Source organism: Bidens hawaiensis, unplaced genomic scaffold (assembly GCF_021521415.1).
Source record: "Bidens hawaiensis isolate Kalapana, Puna unplaced genomic scaffold, B.hawaiensis_p1.1 tig00014712_1, whole genome shotgun sequence".
Classification (NCBI taxonomy): Eukaryota; Viridiplantae; Streptophyta; class Magnoliopsida; order Asterales; family Asteraceae; genus Bidens; species Bidens hawaiensis.
Window position 1 is genome coordinate 563556 of NW_027492287.1, and position 26854 is coordinate 590409.

A 26854-nucleotide genomic window follows, 5' to 3' on the forward strand; every position below is an offset into this window, starting at 1 on the left:
AGTCCAACACCGCTTCACCTTGACGATGGTTGAACATGTTGAACTCTTCTTTCAACAATGCCTTCTTGTTTTCTCTAATTTCAGCATTTCTCTCAACTTTCTCTACAAGTGCATCCCACAAACCTTTTGCACTTCTGTGTTCACGCAGAGTCTCAGTAATTTCATTTGAGAGACAAACAGTCAAAGTGAGGTATGCCTTCTTGTCTTGCTCAATAAAGGTCCTATCATTTTGGTCATAATTTTCAGGAGTCTTTAATTGTTCCCCATTTGGAGTGACAGTCATGGGAACATGAGGACCTTCTTCAAAACATCTCATTAACTCAGAGTCAGTCAATGAAATGAAATTTATGAACCTCCATTTAAAATCAGCAAAGTTATCATCTAAGGTCATGTACTTTGGAGGCTTTATAGGTGTTCCCACTTGGTTCTCAAGTAACAAATATCCCTTCAACAACTCATAATCAGTACTCGTCATGATTGCACAGTCTCCAATACTTAACAGTCCTCAAAATGTTCAAAATCTTAACCGAACAGAAATTTCGCGCGAAACAGGGCTTATGCAAAGCAAAAAAGTTGTTACAAGCGAAACTATTATGTGAAGCGAAACAGTCATGCGAAGTGAAATGTGATGTGAAGCGAAACCACTTTTCAATCGAAGCGAAATTGTTAAGCGAAGCGAAAAAAATCCAAACCTTCCAGAAACAATCTTTCTTGGGATCCGTTCACCTAATCTGTCAGTTCTGGTCAAAAGTTGGTACACAAACTCTCATGCCAAGCGATGCGAAAATCTTACTTATCAATTTTTTAACATTTTTTTAAACCCGTAACTTTAATTTTAACTCCTTTAAACCCAAAACTTTTAGATCTAAAGCTAGTACACTTGTTGTTTTTACCAAGAACACATTCTAAGACATGACTATCAACTTGAGACCGATTGTTTTTGTAGTTTTTCTTGTTTTTATGGTTTTTCTTTGCAAGAGACTTTCTTTTCTTCTTCTCAAGATCAAAACCCAAGGTTGTGATCCAAAAACCCTCAACTAGTGAGCCGAAGCTCTGATACCAATTGTAGGTCCCGAGGCAGGTGGATCTAACAACATGTCTTGGATCAACCGAACTTAGTGCTAGCGGAAATCACACTAAGTCACCTAAAAGGTCTCGGATCTTGAGAGTTATTTCGGATAGAGAGAGAGAAAGTAGGAGAAAGCTAGAGAGAAAGAAAATATATAAAGTGAGAGTTTGGCAAAAGGTTGTTTCTCTCATGCCATGCTTCCTATTTATAGGGAAGCATGCGTGAGAAGCATGTCATATCATCAATGCCCAATGGGCTTCTTTGCAAGTTTCCCTTGGGCTTATTACATACAAAGTAAACAACTAAAGCCCAATATATTCAAAAGTAACTAAATGGCCCAAATACATAAACGAACCAATACAAAAGACTAATAACACAAAATAATTTCATTTTAATACAATAAATCATTCATATCTTCCCATAAGTACTAAACCAATATGATAATACTAATACAAGATTTTAAGAAAACAAAACCTGGTTATCCTTTTGGTTCCCTAATTATGATCAAACGCGCCTCGCTGTTGAAATTCAAACCCGCCTTGCTGTTGAAAGTCAATACTGCCAACCTGCTTTTGACAATTAAACCCGCTTCTCTGCTGTTGGCAATCAATCCCGCTTCTCCTCCGTTGATTCCGATATTCCCAACCAAAATTCCAAATCATTTGTTTTCTTATCCTTTTAATGTTCCTTTTTACCTAATATATAAGACTTCTAATATCTTGATGTTGAGGGAAAAAAAAAAGGAGAAAATCTTTATCTCTCAAATTCTTCTCTATTGTTTTTCTTAAACCAAGAAAACAAAAAAAAAGTAAAAAAAGTTTTACTTTCTTTTTTTTGCCTTCTTCTTCGAACCTATCAACAAGAAACAACAATTCTTTGATAAATGGCCGCCAACCACCAAAACTTTCTGCCTCTTTCTCAAACCCACTGAATTCAGCAATTATATAATTGACAATTAGGAATTCAAAAGTGCAGAAATATATTCCTAACAGCAATAGCCTCTAATCAAAATAGCAATTGTCGATTCCTTTATCCGTGAATCGGATAACCCCCCTGATGTAAATTAAAACAAAACATAACTTCTAATCGAACGAAAACATTAACAATAAAACCTTATAAAACCTTTATTTTCAATCGATGGTGATCGTCCCTATTTTGGTTTGAATCTACCGATGATAAGCAACACCAATCAACCACTTTCACCAATTCTGAACCAAAACCTGATGCCTAAGTTGATGTAAAACAAGTTACCAGAGATTAGAAGTCGGTATTGATAGCCCTTTCCCAGAACGATTTGATAACCGAGACGTTCAATAATGATGAATCGAATCGATTCTGAATCAATTTGTTAGGTTATAAACTTTAAGGGTCAGGTTAGGGGGTTAGTATGTAATTAGGTTAAAACAGTTATGATTAACGGTTGCGTCGCTTGGTAGGGTTTATATACCCCTCCATCGATCACTTTGTGTTTGTATGACACAAATCATATTAATCAAAGAATTAGTTTGTGTATCATCATTGTGTTATTGTTCCATATTCAATTGAAGATTTGTGATTTGATTTCTGATCACCAGCAGTGGTATCAGAGTGGTTATCATATTCGTTCTAGGAAATAAGGATTATCAACAACTTCAATCAAATATCATAGCAGTTATTTTGAAATTGTTCAAAGAACTAACAGGGAGGATTCAATAGAATCCGCCGGTGGAAATCGAATCAACAAATTTGATTTCTGATCACCAACAACCACTCTGTCCATTTTGTTTGAATTGCAAGCGTACAAAGATTATTTTAATCAAATCTTTATGTTTTAAAACGAATTAGTTATTCTCGTAGAAACATTAAAGTTAGTGATAAAATGAAAATCACTTTTAAAGGTAGACCTAGATTCAACATGCTTTAGATATGAATGATATATGCCTATGTATTCATCAGTTGCAATCCTACTAAGAAGTGGGACACAAAGAGTCAATATACTCAGTCCCGCAACTAATTATAAAGAAAACATTGTATTTCACAGCTTGTTTAACCAAATGTTTTAATCCAACTTAAAATTTTAAACTTGCAATACGTGCTTTGATGTTGTCATTTTGAAATAAAATACAATAAGTTTGAGTGTCTTTCACCTAACTATTATCTAATAATTGTGGCTAGTTTAAGACTCAGACTTGCACATGCATCTATTTGTTTATTAAAATATTTGTTTTTTTACAACCATCTAAACATAATATAACTGTTGACCTTTAAAGTTGACTCATTTAAATTTAAACAACTCAGTACACCCCACCACTAAACAATCTGTTAACACCATAGATATGCGAAACAAAGATGGATATAATTATAAAAAGCTAGCTATGCCACAAAAAAAACCTTAATTATGATTGCCCTTGCGGGTCCATTGCATGTATCTTCCTTTAACCACACACTATTGTAATGCTCCCGATCATGATAAGACGAACCTTGTGTTTCTATTATAGTCGTTGATAGTTCATGCCCTCAATAGGCAATAGCTCATCAGGCATTATCAAGTATCTGTTGATAATACTTTAAACAGTCATTGTTAGCTTACAGAATAATGGCCATAGCCTAATCATACTGTAATGTACAAAAGTGTGAGGAGAATCTTTACGGTGCGCATTGTTAGTATTTTAGTGTAATTGGATTAATTGGTATACCAATGTCATAATAATAAACATTAAGTAAGTTTGAGATGTGCGGAGTACACGCTTGTTTTGGTTTATTATTATGTTAGGGGCAAAGCCCCTAATGAACAAGGTCCGGGGGGCAACACCCCCAGTTGCGGGGTCCTAGGGGCGGCAACCCTAGTTCATTAATATTGCTTAACTAAAATGTCATTAGAAAAATGATTTTTATGATTATATCACACATAATCACAAGTATTATTTGGAGGAATTATTAATTAATTTCAAAATTTGAATTAATAACTGTATAAGACAATTATCTTTAACCCTAACTATTTTGGAGATTTGCTAGACGCTTTGATCAATTTGTCGATCCCTGTTAATCTTCCACACAAATTCATACTCAATTCTTGTCTTATACATAGAGTTTTATCCGATTAAAGTATTTAAAGAATCACCAAATAACTTTTAATCTTAAGTTTTCACATGACTCTCTGTATTATCTAGGTTGCAATTCCCAAAATCCCCAACATGCATGAGATTAAAAGTGTGATAATCTTGAACAAAGGTAATTAACATCAAATCATTGGTAAAAATAACTTTAAGGTGACCTTGACAAACCACAAAAAGTTACTCATGTGCTTAGAACGGTTTCGAACATCATCATAGCAAAAATGAATCAAAATAAATCAGCGCTACAAAAGGAAGACTCAGATCTCCATGGTTGCGACATACGTTTTCGTTTAAAATAACAAAGCATCATCATAGCTAAAGATAATGCACAAACAACATAAGCAGACCAATTATAACCTCTAAAGTACAACCAAGCTTCCATATAGTACAAACAAACAAAGTTCGTATAAAAGGAGCCGCACCGGAGTGACATAAAATGCGCTCATATCAATTTCAAACCAGCCATCATCAAAGCACAAATAAATTAAAATAAATCAAGGGTACAAAGCGTAACCGATCATAACCTTAAACACCATTCAAGCCACAAACACACAAAAACCACCACCAAAATGAGAATAGTCTCATCATTTCAACCCATTAATCGGAGAAATTCAAGAGGCTCAGATCTCCGGCAACAAAGGCTGCCTTTACTTCTCACTAGAGGTGGATCCAGAAATTTTTCATACGAGGGGCACAATAGGAACTGACACAAAATAGATCAACAAAAAAACTTAGGCATACTCGGAGTAGACATAGGAATCGGACCATCACTACTACTAGATGGAATTTCACTTGATGATGGAACCTATCTTTTTAATAAATTTTTAAGAGTTCCTAGATGAAGACCAAAAAATCAATCCACACAACGAGAAAAAAAAAACAATCATCACAATTATATAAGAGGGTAAAAAATACGCATAGTGTTTTTGTTTTACTTGTGAAGACATCACCGGTTTACTAAAAAAGCAAATCACCAATTCACCAAATAAGCTAAAAAGGATCTACGCAAAATTATGTAAATAAGAAAAGTTAGGCATGTTCGCTACAACTTACAAGTCTTATAAAAAATTATAAACCAACAATTCAATAAAAAAAACTTAAAACAATTAACAAGATTATAAAATATTATAAATTTGTTATATGGACTATCAAACTTTAGCAAACAATAGGCAAACAAACAATCAGACTTGATAAATAATAATGAGAAATTGACAAAAAAAAAGACACAACAGTAGCACCAAAAGAAAATCAATTAGCTTCAATTATTCAACAAAAGATAGACCATCAGATATTAGTTCCGTACCGAGTAAATAAAATAGAGTGGGCAGCGGGGAAAATCGGCAATAAAGCAAGTAGAGTCTAGAGTGGAGCCATGGATCAGGGAGGTGTTTGAGTGCTTCTGACCTGTAGAGTTCTTTGAGGAGGCGAACTGCGTAGTAGCCTAGTAGCAAAACAACGAGCGACGTTGATCAGGGATCCAATTTTAAAATCAAAAATATATTTAACAGTTTTGGGCTTGGCTCTTGAGCTTGGAAGATGGGCACTTGAATTTAAAGGAGGTGGGCATTTAGGCTTTAACCAGAAAATCAGTATAGTAAATATACTACATATATGGGCCTTGGCCCACCCTTGTATTGGGCTAAATCTGCCCCTTCTTGTCACAATGTCAAGTAGCAACAATCGAATGTTTGCCATCGCATCAAAGTAAATCATTAGGGCTAAAGTTTAGAAAGCATATTCTCTGGTTAGTGTCTGCATAAAATATATAACGTATGAGAGCCCTTAAGCATTAATAATACAATTCAAGAACTAAATTTTTATCTTAATGATAATAATACCTCCGCTGAATGTAGCACAAACTCCATATTGTGCAAGTGCAAATACCATATCGTGAGTCACAGCATCTAACATGGGATGATACGTCTTTTTATATCATGATTGTGTAGTGTGCTTCTTTTCAGCCACAACTACATCTGTCTCTCTTATACCAACCCAACCGTCATAACCATCATCTTCTCACCGGCCATCGTGTCCGTAACCATTGTCTTCCCCCGCTATACGTGCTAATCGACGGCGACGATCGGTGATTAACTTCTATATAGAGGTGAGTTCGAAAGGGAATTCTAAAAAATTGAACTGGTGAACTCCATCTTAAAGCATCCATTTAATCTTCTGGTACACATTTTGTTTTCTTTGATTCTCTACATCTCACATGGCATCATGAAACCAAAACACCTAACCCCCCCCCCCCCCACCTCCAGACTCACTGACTTAACCCTAAAAGTTAAACTAAACCAGAAGGCTAAGGATGCTAGATAGAATTTTTTTTTTTTTACTTTTTTAATTTTTAAGTTTTTCTTTATATTTTTTTAGAGTTTTTTTTTCCTTACAAAAATGATGTGATTTAGTTGATTGGAGGTGCAAAATAGGATGAAGGGAGATGATCAAGAGGTAGGAAGGGAACCGGGGCTCCCCAATTTCTTATTTTTTTTTGAAGTTCCCTTTTAAACCTCTATATGTATAAATATGAATGAACGGATGGTTATAATTTACTAATGAATTGGCCAAATTTAGAATATTTGAAGGAGTGATGAGGCGATTAAAAATGAGTGATTAGGCGATTGAAAAGTTTGTTCGTGAAAACTGATGGTGCATAGAATTTTTAGCATGCTTCCTCCCTCTTTATATTGGAAGTTCTAAGTGTACTCTAGAATGCAACAAGAACCAAAATGGGTAACAAAAATGTGGGTATCTTCATCCTCGTAGCAATTGCAACAGTTGTGGCTCAAGCTGTTGCTCTACCAGGTCCCGTTGGAGCATGTCCAGGTGGAACATGTCCTCAGCCAGGTGGATCATGTCCAGGTGGAGCATGTCCTAATCAGCCAACAGTGCATATGGTTGGAGACGACAAAGGTTGGGTCCTTGGTGTTGATTACCAAGCTTGGGCCGACCAGAGGACATTTAAGAATGGAGACATCCTTCGTATATTCTTATCCATTCTATTGATTTGTTATTTTGTTAAGAAGATTGTGTTAGTTTTATCTCTTCAAACAAGCTAACTATATCATTTATGCAGATTTCATATACGACCGAAGCAAACATGATGTGTACGTAGTAAATGAAGAAGAGTACGAGAAATGTACTTTTTACGCTCCTATAAATAATGTTCCGCTTTGTGGGAATAATAAGGTCCCCATTCCATACTCGGGTGCAACCTTTGGGTTTATTAGTGGCGTTGGGCAGGATTGTCAAAATGGCTTGAAGTTTAAAGTGTATGTTCCCCCGGAGTAGTTATTTTTAAGTCCTCTTTTTTTATGTTTGTTAATTAATAATTGGCTTTCTAGCCGAACAAGGAAAATGTCATGTACGTTGTGCAAAAGCAAATAATACTTTACTCGAAGAGTTTGATTAAACGGTTGGTATCATCTTTCTATAGGTGTTTGAATCCACTTTTTTCGTCTATCATATATATATATATATATACACATATATATATATATATATAGATTATTGAAATTTATACATGTGATATGAATTTTGTTATTATTTTAGTAAAGGCATTTAAGTAACTTTTGTTTTTGAAGTCATTCAATTTTTAGTAAGTGATCCAGTGCTGTGCTGTGATTTGATTTTTTTTTTCACTACTAGAAAAACCCCTTTAATGACATGCATTGCGTGTCATTAAAAGGTACAAATGACACACAAATGTATGCCAATTATAGCCCAGTCATAAATAGAAGATGACACCCATCCGCGTGTCATGTTTTATGACATGCATTTATGACATGCTTTAATGACTCGCATTTACAACCCCGACATACGACTTACATTTATGCGTGTCATGGTATCCTTTTTTTTTAAAATTATATATATTTATATTTTTGCATAATTACTAATTTTCACATTAATGACAATAATTAAATCCTCATGACAAACAATATAAAATACAAATATATCAAAACTATCCATTTCATTTCATAATTAGAGATCATAAGTCGATATTACAAAGATTTCCAAATTAACAAAAATATCCGTTAAATTGTCGATACAAAAGACAACACCGGAAAATAAACTTTGCACATAAGTCGACTGTTATTCTCAAATTCCATCAACATCCGCCTCCTCGTATTCACTTTGCCTTCCCCCATCTAAGAAGAAAATTAAAGAAAGAAAATGCTAACAAAATTGGTTGGGTCAAACCGAACCAATATAAACATAATCAAACCTGTAAATTAGAATAGTTAAAGTACAATACGTTGCACTTACATTGTTATTGACGATTATTTCAAGTCCTTCATCAGCAATCTCCTTCATCAATCTCCTTCATGAAGTTTAATATATTACTAGAATTTCGCCCCTCGCACATTGCGGTGAGAGTGCATTTTGATAACAACGCATACGTCAAGTTTGTTCCAGGAATACCAATCGTTTGTAATTGAATGTCGCAAGTCCACAAAGGACACCACACTGTCCGTAAAAACATTCATACAAACCTTAATTCCTTCGTTCGTTTTAAAAGCTGAATTTCGCATGCTCACCCACATCTTGTTTACCATGTTGTGGTTTGCTTGTTTTGAAATGAGGTCTCCAAGTGTGATTGTTGGATTTTGATGTTTGACTGCAACCGTAGGTGCTATTTCTATGACCATGTCATGGAAGTTTGTTTGTTCTTAGTATTGTGTATGTGGCTGTAAACTTTGGTCGGGTAAGTATGTGATTATGGTAATTTAAATTATTAGTATCTGTTTATGCAGTCTGTAGCGTCGGCTATAGTAGCAAATGTTGACTCCACTTGCATACCTAATGAGAGTATATTGAAATTTGAGCATATATATGCATTAAGGAAACAAAATAAGTGAACATTAAGTAATGAATATAGCTTTATATCTGCAGTTTATGACATCATGTTATAAAACTACATATTACCATTTAATTCCCAAGAACACTTTCAATGATAACCAAAATATGACATGAACTAAAGTAATACAAAAAACAATTCCAAAATAATATAACTCGCGGGCACCCAAGAAACCGACTTCCTAAAAGAATACACAAAGTATTCGATGAGGCGACAAACAACACACCAAACGAAACGGCTATACATGCAATGTAACAAAAAGCACAAATGAAACAGAAAAGTACTAATTCGATAAACCCGAAACCAATACGTGTGTTTATTAGTTGAGTGTGTACCTCTACATATTGTTGCCGATGTGGATGTGATAACAATTATATCTCCTGGGAGCAAGTCATCGCTGGTGAGATGATGCGCCATGTCAAGCCAAAGTTATCCAGACCTCTTGTTTCTTATTTAAATTTAACATGCAAGTCCAAAATATCAACAAATGAAACATTAACAATAAATTTTTGAAAATTACTACATACTAAAGGTAACGAAAACCAAAGTCATAATAAAAGACTTTTAATATACTCATGGTCTAAACAACTAATAACTTAAATTAAAACTATAAAAAAAAATTAAAACAAAAACTTGAGAGGCAAAATAAGAGTCATCTAAAGGTAATTGGGGAAAAACAATAAGATAAATGAATAAATCTACCAAAAGAGAAATAAGCACAGAAGGATACCAGAAAAAATAGACCACAACCAGGCAAAATGTAACGGAGGTCAAAATATAGATTATAAAGATCTCGGAAAATATAACAGCTTATAAATATCACTTGTCTTATGGGTGTGAATTTTTTCTTTCTCCAAAGCCGTAGCAATGCATCATTTTAATTTTCTTATTGCAACACAGATGTAGTTCGTTACCGTGTGGCATGCATGTAACTTGATCTACTGTCAAAGTGAGCCAATTGAACAGATGTAAAAAATAAATATTTTTAATACAGAGAAATAACTTTTAAAAAAATCAATACACAATTCGACAAACAAAAGACTAAACTATCAAATTCAAACAACTACAAAAATAAAGAGTGTTCTACAGCTACAAAAATAAAGATATTGAGAGACTGCTCCTCAATATTGAATCAGTAAGAGTCCACTTCACTTAATTAACTAAAGCAATCATGTAATTGGACATATCCAAATCCTAAGCTCAGTTAAAGCTAACTCATATATAACCAATTATCAATCATATGCTCAACTAAAGCCAACTTAAGTGTTATTGTAAATATAAAATAGTGTCCAGCATTCAATTAGACCACAATGACATATCCAAATCCTAAACACAAAACCTAAATCATCAAACAGTTAGTATTCATCAGCAGATATTAGGCATATATAACTAGCTTGTCAATTAAAACAAAGATGGGCCACACGTTTATATTTTACACGCTCACACCCTAATATTCATCTCTACAAAACACATTACTAACGTACCACACATGATTCATCTGTTATAACATTATCGATCAATAACCAGACAAGTTTTTTATGCACCACAATCCATGTGCAAAAACAGCCGTAAAAAATCTCTAATGCTATCATAACAACACTTTAGATGTGTGCACCATAATCTAGTCAAAGCAGTCCAGATTTCAGTATTTAGAAAACAATAAATTCGGTATTTGCAGGCAATTTGTATCCGATTACAAAAAAATTAACAGTCTATGAAACCCTAACCGATTATCATACCAGCAATTAGCAGTTGAACGGTGTAAAATTAAAGGCATATACCTCACAATAGACGAACTCTTGCAAGTAACCTTCGATCAACTCCAAATTAGTAACCTAGCCGATTGAACTAAACCCTAGATAGCATCATGGTGTAGCGTCGTGGGATTGAAGGAGAAGATCGATGGCCGAAGTAGAAGTCGTGGGAGACGTACTGAAGGAGAAATTGATGGCTGGAGGAGAAGATCGATGAATTCAAGGAGAACATTGATAGCGTGTGGTGTTATACTAATTGGGCGTGGCTGTTCAAATTTTCATTGGGATTACAAAGATGACATTCAGATGATTATTTTTTTTTATTTTATGACACTACATACTTACAAAATAAAGTGTCATAAATTTTCAAAATTTTTAAAAATATGACTTTTTTCTAATGACACACACATTTACGTGTCATAAATCTTCGCGTGTTATAGTGCGTATGTCATTAAAGACCTTTTTTCTACTAGTGTTTTATAAATATTGAAAAGCTAAATGTAAAAAATCAACTGCATATAACGAAATGGAACCTGACAACAACAGTAGAAATCGGTCACTGATCGTTGCCGTCGACACCATTGATTAGGAACGACATTCAAATAGTGGGAGAAGACAATGGTTACGATGATCAACGGGAAGACAATGGTTACGGCGGTGGGGTTGGTACAAAAGAGAGAGGGATATATATATATATATAGTGGTGGCTGAAAAGAAGCACACTATACAATCATGATATAAAAACATGTATACATGTATCATACCACGTGTAGCACTACAAACCCAAGTTTCTTGTTACAATCATCCAAGCACATTGTTCAATTTAGTGAAGCACAAAAGAACATATAGTATTTTATGTGTGTGTTAAGAAATTTTAAATTTAATAATAATAATAATAATAATAATAATAATATATATTTTACTTACCTTAACTTTGATATAAGTTAAATGTTTTCTTTCCTTGCAAAAAGTTTTATTAAAAAGAAAATTTAAGAAATTACACTACTTATACTTCCATAAAAAAAGTTACATAATTATACATCGGTTGATAAAATCTTATTATTATTATTATTATTGAGTTTTTTTAGCATTTTTTTTATAAATCATTCTTACCCTTCTCACTTTTGTTTCTTTTTGAATTTTAATTTTTTCCAATGATATATATCTAATTTCTTATTTATAATTGAATTAACATATTATGGTTTATGTTTACTTTATCAAAAGGATATAACTAACCGTATGTACTTCATAGTTAATTAAATATTAATAAAGAAAATCAAAATCTACCAGAATTATTATACATCCCGATTATGACTGATGCCAATGATCATGGCCCCTTCTGACTTGCTAATCAACTTATAAGTTTCAATTGATTAATACCATATGAGAGAACTTAACTTATTATACGAATTCTTTTCAGACTATAAGACGTCTTGAACCAATATAAAGCATGCACTAACAAAGAGTCAGAAAAGTAAAGTTAATGAAAATAAAATACTCCATCCACTTTCAAATCAAATCAAAAAGAGCAAATAAACTATCTATTCTTTTGGATAAGCAGTTTACTTTCTATTTTTGGCTAGCTTGTTTTTAATATGACTAGAGGACGAATTTTAAACTAATTTTTGGTAGTGTATGGTATTTAATTTTCGTGTTTAATTACAAACTAGGTTAGGTACCCGTGTACAATACAGGTTTAACAAATTTAATTTTATAAGTCTAAAAACATTCAAAATATCATTAAAAAAATTTGGTATTAATATAAAAGGTAGAAACATATATTGTAGTTCAAAAAATAGTAGCACATTAATCATAAAACATATAAAATATTATATGATCCGACACAATATAAGAGATACAACTATTCATATAGTGAGTGAAAAAAAAGGACAAAATGTGGTAAATAACAATAAGTAAGGATGAAATTAAGTTACAGTCAAATTTGACAAATTTAAACATAATCACAAATCTCGAAATATCTCTTTGTACATAACATTAGATGTCTTATTTGTAAGTTTACCATCTATGTCCAATATTAATAATTTGACTCCGTCTCTACTTTTGACTCTTGAAAGGAATCTTGTTGTCTGTAGGTATCATATTTACTCCATGAATATATGCGCGGGTACCAATATTACCTCCAGATATTATTTTGGCTACTACAACATGTTTTTTTAAGAGATATCACTCGTAGCCTAGTACCATTATACAAACCAATTTGATGGTCAATGTTTCGAATATATTGGAACACCTACCTTTAAGACCAATCTATGATTTGGCAATCCGGAAATTTTAAGACCATTCAACACGTCAGGCGAGTATAAATTTGCTAGCAACGGATCAACGAAGTTTTCTGTTGGACAAATACTATCCGAGCTAAGACACTCTTTTTCATCTCCGGGGAAAAGTGAAAGCAATTGATCATTAATGTCTTGGACTTCTTCATTTAATAAGAAACAACAAAGTATGATTAGCAATGTAAGTAAACAAAAAAACTTAGATTTTAGGATGCTAGTGATCAAGAAAATGGGTTTACCAAAATAAGCAGAGAAGTCAATCCTATATATAATTAACAATCATTGAATGAGTTTAATGATAAATTTGGTAACAGATTATACAAATCATTCCATTTAACGGATTACATATTTAAAATAAATTTCATAATTAAAGTATATTGTCCAAAAAATATGAAGTTAACCAAAATAAGATGAAATTTATAATTCAAACAGTTGGTCAAACAATGCACAACGTAAATTTGATAAGCAATATTAAAATCAAATCATTTTTGCTTTGTAACAGAAATTCGATTAAAATAATTTCCTTAGCTAAATTCAAACCAAATCAAAATGAAAACGTACATACTAAGTGAAATGAATAATAAAATTTTTGTATTAATTCATTCCAAAGTTATTTTGAAAAACTTATTATATGTTTAAGTGGATACATGGTTCACCAATAACAACATGAACACATACATGGTTTACTCTTTAAATTATATGATTGAACACAATATAAATGATACATTTAATCATGTCATGAGTGTAAAAGAAAAGAATAAAACAAAGTTATGAAGAGTAAAGAATTATCATATTGAACACCACCAGCCCAGTTCATAAACTTGTGAAGTCCACCTAATTCATCTATTAGCTTAGATATGTATTTTCCAAGTACAATTTGGCACCCGATAATCCGATATCCTCAAATTGGTTGGTGATCAAACCTTTTATTATACATGTAACCATAAACACACTTATATTACAAATAATATATAACCTTTAAATATGCAGTATATGTGAGTGCCTATATGGCTAAAATTATATGATAAAAGCAAATTACATGATAAAAAATTGTACAAAAATCCTTCAGGTAATCAACATAATAAAAAAATTATAAGTTATATACATGTAAATGAATAAGAACATTTTATTAATAATTACGAAAACAAACATTAAATAGATATGCAAGTGTGTTATTGTTGACTAACTATATCAGAATAAAAATGTATAATCATGGTGAAAATTAGAAAATGGTCATATGAGAAGTTCTTTTTACGCATGATAAATTAAATCATAGAGAAAGTCATAGAAAAATTTTAAAATGGTTTTAACTTGATAATGTTTAAATTAGACAACTATAATTAGGGTGTAATTTGATATGGTTCTAGTATTAAGACATCTATAAATGGATGGTATTCGTTCAAATTGAAAGTCAACTAATTTGGAATTTGAAATGATAATTACAGTTGTAAACTAATTAAAATATTTACAAATACATTTTTTTTTTGTAATGGAAGTTGAATACTTGCATAGTAATGGAGTAAAATGAACTTGGGAGTGATGTTTTGGTTAAACAGTGGGTTGAAATGGGTTGTATTTGACATTATGTTATATGATAATGGTTCATTGGTTTGTAAATTCAATATTTTTACAATAACAATTAACCTAGACGTTGAATTCAAAAAGCACTGCATCATCATATACAATAAGTAATGAATTGAAAATTAACCTGAAAGTTGTTGACCATGTCATCTAAATCATTGACTCCCCTCAAACCAGAAAAAGTCCTCACCCTTGCTGGAGAACTGAATAAGCTTTTAAGTTGTGCATCATCTTGACTTCTCTTTAAGAAAAAAAAAATAAAATAAAAAGGAAGCCATTTTAAGTTTAACATCCGAAAAATAACATGAGAATTAGGTATCATATGGAACACAAAATTGTACAAAATATGTTAGCTAATCACATAATGACAAATCTATAAATTATGCAGGTTTTGAAAACATCGAGACAACAAATTCATCATATATTGATAAATTCAACAGCAAAAATATGGAACCATTCAACCATCAACTCCATTGAACAAGGGTAAGAATGTTGTTGAGAAGGATAGGTTAAACTCGTCATTTAAATTTGTTTTCTTCAAAAAAGTATGCAAAAAAGCATCCTGTGTTCTTGGATATAGTTTCTTTGAAGGTAAAGGCGTGTCAAACACCTTAAAACAAACTCAATTATAGGTTGCTCTAACATGGTCATTAAACCTACATAACACATGAACATGCACTCAGACAGTTTGAAAATCCTTTAGCTAATACATTTGGAACACAAAATTGTACAGCATAACAACAAAGATATGCATATGGAACACAAAATTGTACAGCATTGCAGCAAACATATACATATGGAACACAAAACTATACACAATCCTTTACGTTTAAATCGAACACCGAGACCACGAATTCATGAATGATGCATCTCCTTCAACGATAACAATTAGAGCAAAATAAACATAACAGCAAAACTGAAATCGGAACCCTAGCATAACAGTTGTTTTGGTCAAAAATTGACGATGGTAATTTCGTAACCAAATTAGTAATCGGGACTAGGTGCTTGTATAAAATGAAAGTAAAAGTGCTTGAACACAAGGATTTGTTGCGAGGAAAAAACCCGTTATCCTTAGGATAACAAGCAAAAAACCCCGGGCGGTGAAAACTATCACCACCGGTTTATTAATAACAAAGGTGATTACAATGGTGGAGCTCAAACTTGATCGTGATTACAGAGAATGCGAGTACTAGTAAGTCTCGTGTGTCTAGAGTGTGTGTTATGATCCGGTTCTGAGCTCTATTTATACAAAAATAAGAAAGCTAACAATATGGCCTCTAATTTAGGAAACTTTGGAATGATTCCAATTAGCCGTTAAATCTGTTATCAGCACATTTCCTTATTGGCCACGTTCTAATAACAGCAAGTGAGAGTTCTCGGGTGATCAAGCAACCGTCTTTGACCTGGTAAACATTGAAAGTAGCAAAGATTGTGTTAGTTATATAATGTAATTAGGATACCTGTTACCTTGGAGGATACCGCATCCCGAATCTGCTCTGAACATAACCTCTGCTGAGGATACTGAAAATCCATGCCTTAACAATTATCCCCAAATTTGATAGCTGTAGATATAGATCACAGCTGTAAAATTTTCAAATTTTGAATTTTGCGTGGGTGGCGGATTGCTGTTACACGTATCACTCATCCGTTCTTTGGGTAAACCCTGGTCGGCTTTATAATTACCCGGATAAATAATATCTTCATCCATCTTCTTCCATTGTCCAGGTAATTTTCCTCTACTCCCTTTTCTCAAATCATGAGTCTGAAGTTCCGCCCTTCCAGTATTGAGGATTTTGTATCACAAAATCTCCTTGCTAGTCCAGCAAGTGAAATATGCATTTTTTGTGATGCAGACATCGCAAATTTGAGATCTCGAGGATGTTTTCCTTCGTGAACAGTTTTTAGGCCTTTTGACGCCACCTTATCTTCTGATCATGTTTCAAAAACCTGGATCTGTTTTCCTTTTTTGCCATTCAAAATTGGTTTTTCCTATCCATTTCCTGCTTTTACCACCGAGTTCTTTTCAAGAACTGGTCTTAGCTATTCCCAACCATGCCAATGGTTTGGAGGACTTTGCTTGTTTTGGAGAGACTAATCGCCGACCACGCTCTTGACTTTACTCTCTCGGAGCTTGCTTCTGTATATGACCTTCGTAGCCATGGGTCTTCAAGATATCCTCTTAAGATCAAATCTGGTCGATCTCCATTGGTCTTGAAAAATACCCAGAATAATGACCAGTGGAAGAGACAATTTTTCTTTGTTAGGAGAGATTCTCTTCCTCTGCCCAATACTCTTCCTTATCTCTGGGTTTCCAAAAGTAGGATACTGTATCTTGAATATATACTGTTATCTTTTGTGACTGATGTGTTTTTCTTTATTTTTGCAGCTTTGAAGTTCTTTGAGATCGCTCCTCCCACCGGAGAAACTGAGGACAGGCTTGCATCCTTCTTTCTTATTGACGAGGAGGAAAGGTCGTTTCATCTTCAGTCAAGCTTTCAAGAACTGTCTCCATCCTCCAGCTCCGTTATGTCTGGTAAGAGTCATTTGAGATGTTAGTGTAAATATCTTAATGATTAGGGATACTAACCGGTGTGTTTGTAGGTAAGTCTGCTTCTGCTTTTGCCCTTGAAGATATCAAAAGCATGGTATCCACTCGAAGCGCTGTCAAGAAAGAAGCCATATCCAGTTCTATCCCACGTCCAAAAGGCAGCCGAGCAAAAGGCTCTAAGAAACGGAAGAGCCAGGAGACCAGCAAATCCGTTCCCGTGCACGATGTTGATTTCCATGATGCCATGAATAAGACTCAGCAGGTATCTTCTTCATTTGTCATGATTTATCATATCCTGAGAATAACTTATATTGGGGATTCTTTATCCTTGTAGGGCCTCGAATATCTTTCCTCCCGGTTTGCCGCCATGAGCCTTGAACTCCATGAAGCCCATACTCGTATCTCTGAACTGATGAAGATGGGGGTGACAAAGACCAGTCTTTTTGATAAGAAGACCAAAAAGGTAGATGACCTGAAGCTGGAGTTGTCACTGGTCAAGAAGGAGTTGGTTCATCAAGAGGCGGAATGTATGATAAAAGTTTATGATGCTATGGAGGGGGCGAAGAAGTCTACTGCTATTTCCATATTCCAGTCCCGGCTTAAGATGGCTAAAGAGGCGAAGGATGCTAGTCTGGACACTCCTTTCTGGGATGTAGCTGGCTGGGAGAAGATACTGGCTGAGCTTGGTGGGGAGAAGGTGGAGGATGCTGGTCCTAATGGAGCGGAGAAGGTTGCAGAAGAGGCTGTGGAGGTGGCTATCCAGGGTGCGGTGAAGGCGGTTGGTGAGGAGGTGCAATTGGGCGATGATAGCGGTAAAGACAAGGCTTGAGCCCAATTTTTTATGTTTTTGTCTATGGTTTGATATCGGGTTGTGATGTTTGTTGAACAATTTTCATTTTTCTGTCTTGAACAAGTAAGCTTAAGGATATCTGACAATGGGGAGACATAGTTGGAGGGATCTTGAGTTTCAAGACGAAGCCTATGTCTTCCTGAAGATGATGCCTGGTGGAGGGATCTTCCATTTGTTGAAGACGAAGCCTAGGCATCGTCTTTTTGTTTATCTGCACTTAACGTTAGTAATGACACAATCTTTTGGTTTAATCATTGTGTTCTACATGTATGCCATTTTTAGATAATTTATCAAAATAAATTTTGACCAGAATATGTTTATGGAATATTTTCATCTTTTTTGAGATTAGATATCTTGAAGATAAAGTATCTTGAGGATATACTTCTTGTATTTTAACAGTTATATTTCCAGGAAAATCTATCTTTTAATAGAACACCTTGTGGATAATGTATAAAATATCTCAAAGATTATATAATTTTAGAAAACATGAATTTGAGATATCTTTGGTATAAGATATCTTAGGGATAACATATCCTCATGTCTTGAGTGAATTATCACAATCAAACCAAAATATCATACCTTGAAATATGAATTGTATAATAAAACTAAGTGTAAAGAGTACCTTTTTAGAGATTATTTATAAATCTGATAGGCTTACACGTGATGTCCCCAATTGTTGACCTTTTTAAGTATCAAGCTTCTGGGATGTTGTTAAGTTAAAAACAACTTAGTAATCTTCTCAGTAATCTGTCGAAACAAAGTTAGATAATTCTGGCGACAAGGCCCATTAACTGGCGATAAAGCCTTTTTACTAGCGAGTAGGCCTTTACTTTAGAGACATGAAAATGTCTGAACTTGAGATAAAACTAGGGAAGGTCCCAAACGTATGGGCATGATTATGCCAAGACTTTAGATAACACGAAAGTGTTATAAACCTTAGATAACATGAAAATGTTATAAACCGTTTGTGTGACACGTCTGCCACTTATCTTAAGGATTCGGTATATAGCCAACAACAGACGGATTATCAACTGGTCTGGTCAGCCTGTCTCGAACTATACCCGAATCATCGTGCGCTCCAGGCGTTGTTAGGAAGGTGAAGACCTTTAAACCGTTTGAGATATCCGGGATATCATATTCGTGCGCCCCTGGCGTTCGTTGGAAAGGTGAAGAACTTTAAACCTTGAGGGATATCAGGGATATCATATTCGTTTGGGAGGTGATCAACCTCTGACTGTTTTCGAGACAACATATCCTTAGGATAACTACAAAACACTAAGCTCTTGATGAGGGATGGATGTTAGCCTGGCTAACACCCCTCCGATGCTTAAGTCAGTAAACTTGATTTGGAGATAATAAAGTTCAAGGAATGTAAAAATAGATGAGGGAACATACCTTTATCCTGAGGATACCAACATACCAGTTAAGTATACTAACAGAATACGCCTTGAGGTGGATAGCATTCCAAGCTCTTGGTATAGGAATACCTTCCATAGTGATTAGCCTATAGGCCCCTTTTTTAGCTTCGGCTTCGATCAAGTAAGGGCCTTCCCATTTGGGAGCTAGCTTTCCCTCTGTTGGGTTAGTGGTATTCTGAAATGCTTTTCTTAGTACCATATCTCCTACTTGGAATCTTCGAATTATGATATTTTTGTTGCAGGACTTGGCTATTCTTTGCTGGTATGCCGCCATCCTGACCTTGGTGAGATCTCTCAGTTCATCAATGGTATCCAAGTCTTTAGTGAGGCTTTGGTTATTGGTCTCAGTATCTTGGATGCTAGTTCTTACTGTGGGAATAACCATTTCTGTAGGAATAACGGCTTCGGCCCCAAACACCAGAGAGAAAGGTGCTTGTCCCGTTGCATTTTTCGAGGTGGTCCTATCAGCCCAAAGAACAAATGGTAGTTCTTCAGCTCATTTCCCTTTCTTGGATCCCAATTTCTTCTTCAGATTGTTGATGATGATCTTTTTACTGGATTTTGCTTGGCCATTAGCTTGAGGATGTACTGGAGTTGAGGTTACCATCTTGATTCCCCAACTTTCACAAAATTTGGTTGTTCTTTTAACGATGAATTGTGATCCATTGTCACAAACAATCTCTGCCGGGATACCAAATCTTGTCAAGATATTGCATTTGATGAAGGATATCACATCCTTTTCTTTAACTTGAGCAAATGCCTCTGCTTCGATCCATTTGGAGAAGTAATCTGTCATGGCTAGCATAAAGACTTTTCCACCAGGAGCCTTGGGCAGCTTTCCCACAATATCCATTCCCCACTTCATAAATGGCCTTGGGGAGATGATAGGATATAATGGTTCAGCTGGTTGATGTAATATGTTGCTATGTCTTTGGCAAGTATCACACTTCTTAGAGAAATTCATTGCATCTCTTTTCATTGTTGGCCAGAAGTATCCTGTCCTTAGTATCTTGGATGCTAAGGCCCTGCCCCCAGTGTGGTTTCCACAATCACCTTCATGTATATCCTTGAGAACTTCTTGTGCTTCTTGATATTCCAAGCATCTCAAGTATGGACCTGCAAGTGATTTTCTGTACAACACATTATTTAGGATAATATACTGGGTTACCTTCATTCGGAACACTCTGGGATTTTCTTCTTTTGGGATCTCGTTATCCTGAAGATACCGTATTATGGGACGGGTCCAGGATACTGGATCATTTTTAGTTTCTAAAGTCTCCATGATTTCATAGTTTTCCTTTGTTGCTGGAGTCAAGATATGAATGATGGGTATCTTGATATCATTCGGTATCTTGAGAACCTATGCTAAATTTGTTAAGGCATCTGCTTCAGTGTTCTCTTCTCTTGGTACCTGCACTATGTCAAATGTCTCGAAATACATAGCTAATTGCTTAACTATTTCTAAATATTTCGCTAACATCTCTACATGCGCTGCATAAGAGCCATTGAAATGGTTAGCTAATAACAAAGAATCAACATAAACTTGAAGATACCTGACCTTCATATCCTTAGCTAATTGCAAACCAGCTATTAAGGCCTCATATTCAGCATCATTATTAGTAGCCTAAAATTCACAAGATATAGATAGAGGTATAATGTCCCCCTGTGGCGATTTTAGCAGGATACCTAGATCTGTTCCTCTTATGTTGGAGGCATCGTCAGTATGTAGGGTCCAACTTTCCTTGACTTCCAATTGCTGAACTTCTTTTTCAACTTCTTCGATTATATCCTGGCTAAAATCAGCCACAAAGTCGGCAAGTGCTTGAGACTTGATGGTTGTCCTTGGCTCATACAAAATATCATATGCGCTAAGTTTTACAGCCCACTTTGCCATTCTACCTGACATCTCTGGTTTTCTCAAAACAGCCTTGATAGGATAGTTAGTCTTTACATGTATAGCACGAGTTCAAAATAATGTCTAAGTTTAGTGGAAGCCATTATAAGTGCTAAAATTAATTTTTGAAGATAAGAATACCTGGATTCAGCATCTAGTAGACTTTTACTTACATAATATATCGGATGTTGTTGACCTTCATGATCCTTGACCAAGACAGCACTGATTGCACTCCCGGAAACGGCTAGGTACAGGGATAATGGCTCACCATCAATTGGCTTCATCAAGAGTGGTGCTGAGGATAAGTATTCCTTCAGGGATACCAATGCCTTTCTTGCTTCTCTCCCCATTCAAACTTTTGATTTTTCCTCAGGATATAATTGAAGTCTTTACACTTCTCTGAAGATCTTGAGATGAATCTGTTGAGAACAGCTATTCTTCCGGTTAATCTTTGGACATCTTTGACATGTCTTGGTGATTTGATATCCAGGATAGCCTTGATCTGCTCTAGGCTTGCTTCTATCCCTCTTTTGGTGACCATATATCCCAGGAATTTTCCTGCTTTGACCCCAAAATGACACTTGCCTGGATTCAACTTCATGTTGTATTCATCCAGGATATCACATGCTGTTGCCAAGTCTCTCAGATGATCCTCGGCCTTCTTTGACTTTACCACCATGTCATCTATGTAGACTTCCATCGTGTCCCCCAGTTAATCTTTTGCACCTGCATTTTTAAGTCCAAAAGGAATTGCAGTATAACAGTATAAACCTGTGGGAGTCATGAAGGTTGTGTCTTCTTGCTCCATTTGAATATGTTGAAATCCTGAGGATGTGTCCATGAATGTTAGTAGTTCGTGGCCAGCAGTTGCATCCACCGTTGAGTCAATGTGTGGGAGTGGAAATGGATCTTTTGGGCAGGCCTTATTTAGGTCCGTGAAGTCCACACACACTCTCCATTTTCCATTTTTCTTCTGGACAACAACTAGATTGGCCAACCATTTAGGATATTGGACTTCTCTTATCATCTTGGTTTTGAGCAGCTTCTGCACCTCTTCTTGTATGATAGTGTTTCTCTTAGGAGCAAACTTCCGTCGCTTTTGATGTACTGGCCTGAAAGATTTGTCTATACCAAGTTTATGAGTGATTATAGATTTAGATATACCTGTCATATCTTCATGTTTCCAGGCGAAGGTAGAAGCTCTTTTCTTTAGAAAGGATATTAATTCCATCTCGATATCCTTAGGAATACTTGATCCTAAGAATACCTTGATATCAGTATCCTGAGGATCCAAAGATGCTTCCTTTACATCCTGCTCTCTTGCTTGCAGGATCTTCCCTGGCTGTTTCTGTAATTGCTATGCTTGAGTAGGCTTCATAGTCCATTTCATTGATGATACATAACATTCCTTGGCATCTTGCTGATCACTTTCAATTTTGATGACTCCCTAGGGACTTGGGAGTTTCACACACTGAAGGTAGGTCGAGGGTACTGCCTTCATGTTGTGGATCCAGGGCCTGCCTAAAATCACATTACAACAAGATAAAGAGTCAATAACGCAAAACTTTTATAGGGAGTTAGTTCCCTCAATATATATTGGAAGTTTGATTTCTCCCAAGGTGTTCTTGGTTTTGCCACTGAATCCGACAAGAACTGAGGATTTCGGGATAATCTCTGTTTCTGGGATATCCATTTTCTTCAAGGCTTCCATCTGGATAATGTGCACAGAGCTTCCTCCATCGACGAGTATCCTGCGCACAAAACAGTTAGCTATACATAAAGTAATTACCAAACCGTCATGGTTTGGATCTACAAGGTCACATCTGTCTTCCTCATCGAAGGATATGATTCTTTGAGTCGTCAATGTGGAAGTACGGAGAGGTCTTTCTCCGTTGTCCATTTTTGTTTCTCTGGATCGTTTCTTAGCTGCTGAATACGAGGTTCCGCAGATGTCAGATCCTCCCGAGATGAAGGATACCACCTTAGCTCCGGGTGGTGGAGAAGGTGCCCTTTCAGGTATCTTGACAGGATCCTGGCTTTTGTTCTTGTTTTATCCCAATAGTTCCTTCAGGTGTCCTTTGCTGAGAAGGTATCCTATTTCCTTCCGAAGTGCTATACAATCATCAGTGCGATGGCCAAAGTCTTCGTGGAATGCACACCATTTTGACTTGTCTTTGTTTAATCCAGGCTTCTCATTCTTCTTAGGCCATCTGGCCTTGTCACCTAAATCCTGCATGGCACAAATTACACCACCAATATCAAGTTTAAAGCAGTATTCGGATATTTTAGGATATTTTTCGTCGTCTTCGTCTTCTTCCACAGCATTGATCTTGGGATTATCCTGCTTGGAATAAGGCTTCAGTCTGAAGAACTTTTGTGGAGAGTCGGACTTCCTGTTGGTAGACTTGTATTTCGGGATAACCAAGTTCCCATGAGTCTTCTTATCATCCTCCAGCCGAAAGTATCTTAGTGCCCTGTTTCTGACTTCGTCAAGATTCCTGCATGGAGTCATGACGAGGTCGTCATAGAAAGGAGAATCCTTCCTAAGTCCCATCTTGAAGGCTTCAACAACAGCTGCCATGTCGAGGTTGGGGAATTCCAAAGCTTCCCTGCTAAATCTGATATGTAATCCCTTAGGGATTCATTGTTATACTGAACAATTCTATATAAATCACCTGTCATTTTCTCAAAAGATCTACTACAAGAAAATTGAGTGTTAAACAAGTTAATTAAATGAGCAAAGGAAGTGATAGTATTGGAAGGAATACTTAATAACCATTTGAGGGCCGGCCCTGTTAGTGTTGAACCAAACCCTTTACATAGACAGGCTTCTTTGATTTCTGCGGGAATAGGGTTGACCTCCATCCTTTCCCTGTATTGAGCCACATGCTCCTCAGGATCCGTAGTGCCGTCATAAAGTTTCATGTTGGGCGTCTGGAATTTCCTGGGGATCTCCACATCGCATATAGGCCAAGTGAACCTGGAAAGTTTGTGACTGCCCGCCGGGACTTCAGCTATAGGACGGATTATCCCGGGGATACTGGAGACCATGTCCTTCATTTTTTGTAACTCCCTGGCTATATCAGGAGATATCCCCTTATCCTACACAGATCCACGGTTAGTGTATAAATTAGGATTAAGTAAACTGTTACCAAGATTCTGGTAAGGTCTTTGATATCCTGAGCCAGAATGGTTAATTCCTCCATTGATAGTATCCTCAGGATAAGATGGTACCTGCATAAGGATGTCATCTCCAACATGAACTTCTGAGGACATCATAGGGGATTCTGATGAAAATATGCCGGCTGACATGGTTGAGCGAGGCTGCATGCTGACGGACCCTGGCCTCGTTGGTCCGGATAACTCCGAGGATATCGAAGGAAAAGCTCCCCAGTATCCTGATTGCTGTTGTGGTGGAATCCTTGCTGATTATGTCCCCAAGGATCTGGGATTCTGAAGGATAGAAGATCCTAGAGAATCAAAATCAAGGACCCTGGGCATGATTGGGGTAGCCTCATGCCCTGGTTTCTTCTTGATTCCTTCAATCTCCTTGAATAGCCTTGAGTTGGTCTTCTCTTGCTACTCCATGTGCGTTTTGACCTGTTTCATCAAAGCAAAAATATCATTGTTAGAAATAACCAGGTCTATCCGTGTGAAGGACCCCACGAATGGTGGAATTTCTCCTCTGGGCTGAGTATTTTTCTTCGGCAGTGGTGGAGGTCCTGGGTTGACACTTGTAGTTGTAGTGACCACCAGAGCAAAGACTGAACTGGTTTTTGGTTGTGAGGCCATTGTAAAGAGAATGAAGGTTAATGGAATAAACGGAATTAATGGATTGAAGCAACGATAGCCCCACGGTGGGCGCCAAATTGTTTTGGTCAAAAATTGAGAATGGTAATTTCGTAACCAAATTAGTAATCAGGACTAGGTGCTTGTATAAAATGAAAGTAAAAGTGCTTGAACACAAGGATTTGTTGCGAGGAAAAACCCGTTATCCTTACGATAACAAGCAAAAAACCCCGGGCGGTGAAAACTATCACTACCGATTTATTAATAACAAAGGTAATTACAATGGTGGAGCTCAAACTTGATCGTGATTACAGAGAATGCGAGTACTAGTAAGTCTCGTGTGTCTAGAGTGTGTGTTATGATCCGGTTCTTAGCTCTATTTATACAAAAATAAGAAAGCTAACAACATGGCCTATAATTTAGGAAACTTTGGAATGATTCCAATTAGCCGTTAAATCTGTTAATCAACACATTTCCTTATTGGCCACGTTCTAATAACAGTAAGTGCGAGTTCTCGGGTGATCAAGCAACCGTCTTTGACCTGGTAAACAAGGAAAGTAGCAAAGATCGTGTTAGTTATATAATGTAATTAGGATACCTGTTACCTTGGAGGATACCGCATCCCGAATCTACTCTGAACGTAACCTCTACTGAGGATACTGAAAATCCGTGCCCTAACAACCGTAAATATATACAAAATCGTAAGTGTAACACACAGAAAGAAAAAACAATTAACAACGAATTATATACCTAAGTCGACGGATCATGACATAACAAATAGTGTATGTTTGGAATGGAAGATTTTTGTGACATGGTCGACAAAATGTGAATGACGATAACAGACAGTGATAAGGATCGGCGTTTACGGTTCAGAATGGAAGATTTCGGTGGCCGGATTGACAAGAGGATAACAGGCACTTTGAGGGATCTGACTCACATCTAGAAAGGGGCAAGAATGTTTTAGGGTTTTTGAAACGTAACACGATGAATGTAGTTGTTTTGGGTCGGGTAAGGATCTGGACCCTCATTGTGAAAGGACTGTGGTGGGAGCGGGAATGCGAGAGTAAGGATGGCCTAAGTAGAGGAAACTTGGCTAGAGGGAAGTTTTATTTATTAAGAAGTATAGAGATGTGAGTTTTTAGTTAGTTTTCTCTAATAATTTTTGATTTATTAATTCTAAATTTATCGAAATCATGTTTATTAGTTAATAAGTTGATATTAAATACTTAATTTATTCAACCTTTCAAAGACTAAGAGGATTTTAAAATGGAAAAATTCCAGAATTGTCTTATTATAAAGAGAGATTTCACTTTTGGCTTCATAAATAAAAGTTTATAAAAATATCCCCTATATCTTTGACGGCATGTTTGGTCTCAACGTGTCTTTCGCGACATGTTTGGTTTCAACACGTCTTTCACGACATGTTTGGTTTCAACGCGTCTTTCACGACCTGTTTTACCACCAAACACGTCTTGCACGACCTGTTAGCCTCTAACGTGTCTTTCACGATGTGTTTGGCCTCTTTTGTTTTGGTTTTAGTTTTTTGAACATTACATTATAACTAATTTAACTCATATTTTTTATTTTTCTTTTATCTATATATAATACATAACTTATGGGCAAATTAAGACACTTAGGTTTTATGTAATTTACAACTTAATTAACAAATGGCATAATTGAAATTGAAACCCTAGCATAACA